Consider the following 8,190-nt stretch of genomic DNA (forward strand, 5'->3'; position numbering starts at 1 on the left):
GAAGTCGGTTTCGGGACCACAAAACCGAGTTAAGAAAATAATTAAAAGTTATATTCTGTGTTTATGAAGTGAGTAAATGCATGTGTGAAAGTCTCATGCATTAATTTGATCATCTTTATGTGAATTTATTTATATGGACTTATATGAAACTTTGTTGGAAAGTGAGAGGTTAATTTTACAATGGTCTAATAGTACATGCATTGAAAGGAGGGTTTTGCATGTCAATTTACCCATGATAAACATGGTGGCCGGCCAAGGAAGGAATATGCTCACTATTCAAAATTAAAATATTTGTATTACAAAGATTTAATAATTGTATTAAAGGAATTATAGTATGGAAAAATAATATGAGAAGTGGAGGAAACCAAAGTGACTCATCCTTACTCTCATTGCCGAAACTAGAAAAAAAGAAGAAAACTCTTGTTGAATTCGCTAAGGTGTTTGATACAAAAGTATGTTTTGCCATCTTGAAAATGATGCATATTTGGAGTTTGGTTTAAAGCTACTTGAATCTTGGATTGAAGTTAGGTTATTATGAGGTTGAATTTCGGCCTAGGGCTTAAAATTTTAGTAGAAGTTTGATGACATTAGATGGATAGTTAGGTTGGATGTGTTAAATGTTAAGTGTTCTAGCTTGAAAGTTAAGGTTAATATGGCTTATGGGTTGCCGAATCTAGTTTAGAGAGAAAGAAAAATATATGTATTCGGATGTGCTTCAAGGAATGACATTAGGGTAGCTAGAGTCTAAGAACTTTCGGTCAAGGACTATTGTGTGAGCAAATTCGGTATAGAGGTTTAATTGTTAAGTGCATTGTGTTTAATGTTTAAAGAATGGGTAGTAGCTAATTAAAGTTAAGAAGGCTGGAATTTCTTTTAAGGGAGGTGTGACCTTAACATGAACAAAATAGAATCAGCCTTAAGCTTGACTAAATGGTTCGGTTATTATTAGTTTAGAAGAAACCTATATGAAATGGTTGATATATGGTGAATTGGTAGTACTCTACTTGGGACAGCAGTAGTAAGGTGATTTTCGAAAATCGCCATAATTTGTAGGAGTTGAATTAGAAGCTGAGTGAATTATGTCATTAAAGCTTCAAGGGTCTATTTTCTTACAAAAGAAACTATAGAAACAAAGGAGTTACCGATCTAGAGATATTTGAAGTATTATGGGGCTGAGTCAAAATGACTGCTGGATTCCCTGTTCTGTTTTAGAAAATCATTATAAATTGTACAAAATGATTATAAGATAAATTTATATGCTTAGACTCCTTAATGAGTCTAGTTTCAAATGAGATTAAATACAACACATTTGGAATTCTGTAAAGTGAGAAATTGGATTCGTAGTGAAGAGTGGTCAGAATAGTCAAACAGTGAAATAGGGGAAACTTTAAGAAAAATCTGGTATTGATTGGCCAAGCCTAAAATTCTGAAAATTTATGGATGGAAGATATACGAGTCTATATTCAGGGAAAATTAACGGCAAGTGATTTGGAGTTTAGTAGCTCCAGTTATAAGTAATTTAGTAACTACTGCTCAGGAAAACAGCTCGTAGTGAATATGTGATTTTGTTGTAAACATTAATGAAAGTTTGCCGATGAATTATTTATTGATTAATATAAAGCTTGCTATAATCTATGTGTGTGAAAGTCGGATCAATATATATAATATTATTCGGAAAGTAATATTTGAATAGTCGATTAATGACTATTTTAATTTTTGTTGAACTTAAGCTCAAGAGCAAAGGGGAACTAGATCCGATAAAGGGAAGGAAAAAGTAATTGAATAGCCGTTGAAGTCGTTCGACGACATTTGAGGTAAGTCTTCGAGTAATGACCCTACTTGAATTATATTGAAATGGTTAGTCATATTATGACGGATAGTCGAATGTGCATAGAGACTATGTTATAAAGCCAATTGAAATCATGCTCTTTGTGTGTGGCTATCGAGCCGAAATTTGAAAGATTTAATAAATGTTTTGTGTTTGAGCCTTAGTAACGAAGAAATGATATGGATGTGTTATGATTATTGATATATGTGTGCATGAGCATTGGAATATATCCGGGCTATGACCCGAAGGCAATTATGCGAGTTGATATATCCGGGCTAAGACCCGAAGGCAATTATGCGAGTTGATATATCCGGGCTATGACCCGAAGGCAATTATGCGAGATAATATATCCGGGCTATGACCCGAAGGCAATTATGCGAGTTGATATATCCGGGCTATGACCCGAAGGCATTATGCGAGATAATATATCCGGGCTATGACCCGAAGGCAATTATGCGAGATGATATATCCGGGCTAAAACCCGAAGGCAATTATGCGAGATGATATATCCGGGCTAAGACCCGAAGGCAATTATGCGAGTTGATATGTCCGGGCTAAGACCCGAAGGCAAATGTGTTTGCGGTTGCATTCGGTTAAATACCGAAGAAACTTGGGTTGAATGTGAGCATTTTGTGCTGTAACTAATTTAATAATTATGCTTGACCAACCCGAATGATAAGGTATGTTTGCATGTGCATTGGAAAGTCGGTTTGTTTTAAATGGTATTCGTGCGATCGGCTAACGAATTCTCGGCTTTTATAAAGGTTGATACCTTGTGTACCTATGTGGGTGAAGTGTGAAGTAAGTATGAGTATGAGAATGTGTGTTAATAAAGTGATTTAGTTAACTATGTGAATGTAATACTGTAGTCAAAGCCGATTTCATTACTTGAGACTTACTAAGCTTTAAATGCTTACCCGGTTGCTTTGGCTCTCTGTTTTATAGATTTTGTTCGTTAGCTATCGGATTCGGGATCAGCGAAGTCGAAGTCATCTACACTATCAAGCTCTTTTGGTACTCCTTTAGTTGAACTCTGGATATGGCATGTATAGGACTACCCCCTATTGTTTAAGTTCTTTTGTGATGTATGTGTGTAAAGCCATGCGAAAATGGCTTGTAAAAGTGGAGTATGGCATTAGACCATTTGTGTGTATGTATGTATATATATGGTTTCATGATGTGACTATGGTTTGAAATGGAAGTGTTGGGCTAATGATCAGCCATTGGAATGGCTAAATATGATCACATGTGGACCTATGTAGGGCAAAATTCTAGTTGGTCCATGGTGACCACAAAATAGGTAAAGTTTATCTTGAAAACAGATTTTGACAGCAACAGTGGTGTAGAATTGAAAATCACATAAATTCGTAGGAGTGGAATTAAATAGTGAATAAATTATGTAATCAAACCTTGATGAATCTACTTTCATATGGAAGTAACGAAACAATTATAGGAACAGTACAGAAAGAGATATTCCGGTTCTTGTGGAACAGGGCCAGAACAGTTTCTGGATTCACTGTTCCGCCTTTGGAAATTCACTATAAATTGACCAGAGATAATTAGGGGTCATACCATATATGTATGGATTCCTCTCTGAGTCTAGTTTCCATAGAAACAAACGGCATCAGTATTGAAGCTCTGTGCAGAGAGATATCCCAGTCGTAATGGGAAAAGGTCAGTGTAGTCGACCCCTGTAACATGGGAGACTTTGACTAATAAACTGTACTAGTTGGCCCAACCAAAAATTCTAGAAAAAAATCCATAGGTGGGGACATGAGTCTAGTTTCAGGGAAAAATCACAAAACTGATTTTTGAGTTGTGAAACTCAAGATATGATTTTTGAAGCGACTAGTACTCAGACTGGGCAGTGTCTGGAAAAATTTTTTTCAAAGTTTGTTAACATCTCGTGTCCGACTCCGGTGTCGGTCCCGGGTTCGGGGTGTTACAATTTAGTGGTATCAGAGCTACGGTTTAGTCGATTCTAGGACTACCGTAATGTGTTGGGGTCTAGCTATACATGCCATTTTATGTGATTAATTGATAGTGTGGTGATTTCTGACATTTGCAAATGTGTTTATTTATAGTAATGGATCCCGATCCCAACCGAGCGGTAGCTGATGATCTTGAGAGTGTAGCGCCTGCTCCCGCACAAGGGACAGCGCCGGTGGACTCTCAACCTAATGCGAGTAACCCGAACGATGAAGCTAGACAAGCTTTCTATAGCGTGATGAATGATTGGTTCAACCAATACATTCGAACTAATACGGCTGTTCCACAACCCCCATTCCCGACAAATACTACCCCCGCACCTACAATACCTCCGGTAACTGACCAAATAAGGTCAAATAAGCCCCCAGTTGACCGAATCCGAAAACATGGGGCTACTGAATTTAAAGCTACGGATAGCGACGATGCCGAGCGAGCTGAATTTTGGTTGGACAACACTATCCGGGTACTCGATGAGCTATCTTGTACACCCGATGAATGTCTAAAGTGTGCTATCTCCTTGCTACGTGATTCTGCCTACTATTGGTGGAGTACTCTGACTTCTGTCGTGCCCAGGGAGCAAGTAACTTGGGAGTTTTTCCAAACTGAGTTTCGGAAAAAGTATATCAGTCAGAGATTTGTTGATCAAAAACGGAAGGAATTTCTTGAGCTTAAGCAAGGTTCTATGTCAGTTACTGATTACGAGCGAAATTTGTTAGACTTAGTAGATACGCTCGGGAATGTGTTTCGTCCGAGGCTGTTATGTGTAAACGCTTCGAAGATGGGCTGAATGAAGATATAAAATGTTCGTTGGCATTCTTGAGATACGAGAGTTCGTAGTACTTGTCGAGCGAGCTTGTAAAGCCGAAGAGCTTAGAAAGGAAAAACAAAAAGTTGAGGTGGGAACCGGGGAGTTTCGTAAAAGATTCTCGGGAAAGTCTCATCAACAGGCATCGAAGAAATTTCGAGATGATGTGGGCCGGTCTAAAAGCACTTCGGGCCTTTTTAGACGAGATCGTGATCGACCCCCTGTGGGTACACGAGGCACTTCAGTCGCCAGTGTTGGGAATGAACGTCGAGGCCGAACGGAATGTCGACATTGCGGTAAATGGCATTTGGGGAGCTGTAGATTCCATGACCGCTCCTGTTACAAGTGCGGATCAGTGGACCACTTCATTAAAGATTGCCCGAGGCTGTCTGAACAGAATGTGAATCAGAGTGGGAGACCGGGTGCTACCACTGCTCGAGGTAGACCATCTAGAAATATGGGCAATGCTAGTGGTGGTCAGAGAGGATCTAGAGATGCTACGACCAGATCCGAGGCTAGTGCACCTGCTAGAGCATATGCTATACGTGCCCGCGAGGATGCTTCTTCGCCTGATGTTATTACCGGTACTTTTACTCTCTTTGATACTAATGTAATTGCTTTGATTGACCCCGGTTCTACTCATTCTTACATATGTGAAACCTTAGCATCCAGTAAGACTTTACCTATTGAGTCTACTGAGTTTGTAATTCGGGTGTCAAATCCCTTGGGTCGTTATGTACTTGTCGACAAAGTGTGTAAGAAATGTCCCCTAGCAATTCGAGGTTCCTGTTTTCCAGCGGACTTGATGCTTTTGCCGTTTGATGAATTTGATATTATCCTTGGGTTGGATTGGTTGACCGTGCATGATGCGGTTGTGAATTGCAAGAGCAAGACTATTGATTTGAGGTGCGCAAATAACGAAGTAGTCCGAATTGAGTCCGCGGACTTGGAGGGGATACCAGCTGTAATATCAGCAATGTTGGCACAGAAATATGTGAGAAAAGGGTGCGAAGCATACCTTGCATATGTGCTTGATGACAAAGAATTAGAAAGAAACCCGAATCTGTGCCGGTGGTTTGTGAATACCCGGATGTTTTTCCTGAAGAATTGCCGGGTTTACCACCTGTTCGGGAGATAGAGTTTGGTATTGAGCTTATACCTGGGACTACGCCGATTTCGATAGCTCCGTATCGTATGGCACCAACTGAGTTAAAAGAGTTGAAAGCTCAGCTGCAAGAATTGACAGATAGAGGTTTCGCTCGGCCAAGTTTCTCACCTTGGGGTGCACCAGTATTGTTCGTGAAAAAGAAGGACGGAACCATGAGGTTGTGCATTGACTATCGTCAACTGAATAAAGTGACGATAAAGAATAAATACCCACTACCGCGTATCGATGATTTGTTTGATCAACTAAAGGGGGCCTCAGTGTTCTCAAAAATAGATTTGAGATCGGGTTATTATCAGTTGCGGATTCGAGATTCAGACGTACCCAAAACTGCTTTCAGAACGAGGTACGGTCACTACGAATTCTTAGTGATGCCGTTTGGGCTCACTAATGCCCCGGCAGTATTTATGGATTTGATGAATCGGATCTTCAGACCATATTTGGATCGGTTCGTAGTTGTGTTTATTGATGACATCTTGGTCTATTCAAGAGATGAGACCGAACATGCTGAGCACCTGAGACTAGTGTTGCAAATTTTACGGGATAAGCAGTTATATGCTAAGTTCAGTAAGTGTGAGTTCTGGTTAAGAGAGGTTAGCTTCTTGGGTCATGTGGTATCCGCGTCGGGTATTCGAGTTGACCCGAACAAAATTTCAGCCATACTTGACTGGAAACCTCCGAGAAATGTTACTGAAGTTCGGAGCTTTTTGGGGCTCGCCGGTTATTACCGACGATTTGTGAAAGGTTTCTCGATGATAGCCACACCAATGACGAAGCTACTTCAAAAGGATGTTAAGTTCGAGTGGACGGAGAAATGTCAGAAAAGTTTCGACCAACTGAAAACTCATTTGACTGAAGCTCCAATTTTGGTGCAACCCGAATCGGGTAAAGAGTTTGTCATCTATAGTGACGCATCCCTACTTGGGTTGGGTTGCGTATTGATGCAAGAAGGTCGAGTCGTGGCCTATGCGTCGAGACAATTGAAGCCACACGAGAGGAATTATCCGACCCATGATCTCGAACTAGCTGCCATCGTGTTTGCTTTAAAAATATGGCGACATTATCTGTTTGGTGAGAAGTGCCATGTATTTTCGGACCACAAAAGTCTCAAATATTTGATGACTCAACGAGACTTGAATCTGCGACAAAGACGTTGGCTTGAGTTATTGAAAGATTACGAGCTTGTCATTGATTACCACCCGGGAAAGGCTAACGTGGTTGCAGACGCCTTAAGCCGGAAGTCATTGTTTGCTTTGCGAGCGATGAACGTGCATTTGTCTGTTCTACCAGACAATGTGTTAGTAGCTGAATTAAAAGCTAAACCATTATTGACTCACCAAATTCGTGAAGCTCAGAAAGTCGATGATGAATTGGTTGCAAAACGGGCTGAGTGTTTTCCGAACGAGGGATCAGAGTTTCAAATTGACGACGATAATTGTTTGAGGTTCAGAAATCGGTTGTGTGTTCCAAAGAATTCGGAACTCATTTCGATGATTCTGAACGAAGCCCATTGTAGCCGAATGTCAATTCACCCGGGGAGTACGAAAATGTACAACGATTTGAAACGTCAATTTTGGTGGCATGGTATGAAACGGGACATCTCTGACTTTGTTTCGAGATGTTTAATATGTCAACAAGTGAAAGCGGAACATCAAGTGCCTTCGGGATTACTCCAGCCGATCATGATACCCGAGTGGAAATGGGATCGAGTCACAATGGACTTTGTGTCCGGACTGCCTTTGTCAGCAAGTAAGAAGGATGCGATATGGGTTATTGTTGATAGACTGACTAAGTCGGCTCATTTCATCCCCGTACGTACGGATTTTTCATTGGAGAAACTAGCTGAATTGTACGTTTATCAAATTGTGAGATTACATGGGGTACCTGTTTCTATCGTGTCGGATAGAGATCCGAGATTCACCTCACGATTTTGGAAGAAATTGCAAGAAGCTCTGGGTACCAAGCTGCATTTTAGCACTGCTTTTCACCCCCAAACCGATGGTCAATCCGAGCGGATAATTCAGATACTTGAGGATATGTTGAGATGTTGCATCCTCGAGTTCAGTAGTTCATGGGAACGGTATTTACCTTTGATTGAATTCGCTTACAACAATAGTTTTCAATCAAGTATTAAGATGGCACCTTACGAGGCTTTGTACGGTCGTAAATGCCGTACACCATTGTTTTGGACCGAGCTCGGTGAAAGCAAAATTTTCGGAGTTGATTTGATTAGAGATGCGGAACAGAAAGTAAAGGTAATCCGTGAAAGTCTGAAGATAGCCACGGATCGTCAGAAGTCGTACGCAGATTTGAAACGAAAAGACATCGAGTATCAGGTGGGAGACAAAGTGTTCCTTAAGGTTTCACCTTGGAAAAAGATACTCAGGTTTGGCCGTAAGGGCA

This window comes from Gossypium hirsutum, chromosome A06 (assembly GCF_007990345.1).
Source record: "Gossypium hirsutum isolate 1008001.06 chromosome A06, Gossypium_hirsutum_v2.1, whole genome shotgun sequence".
NCBI classification, from domain to species: Eukaryota; Viridiplantae; Streptophyta; class Magnoliopsida; order Malvales; family Malvaceae; genus Gossypium; species Gossypium hirsutum.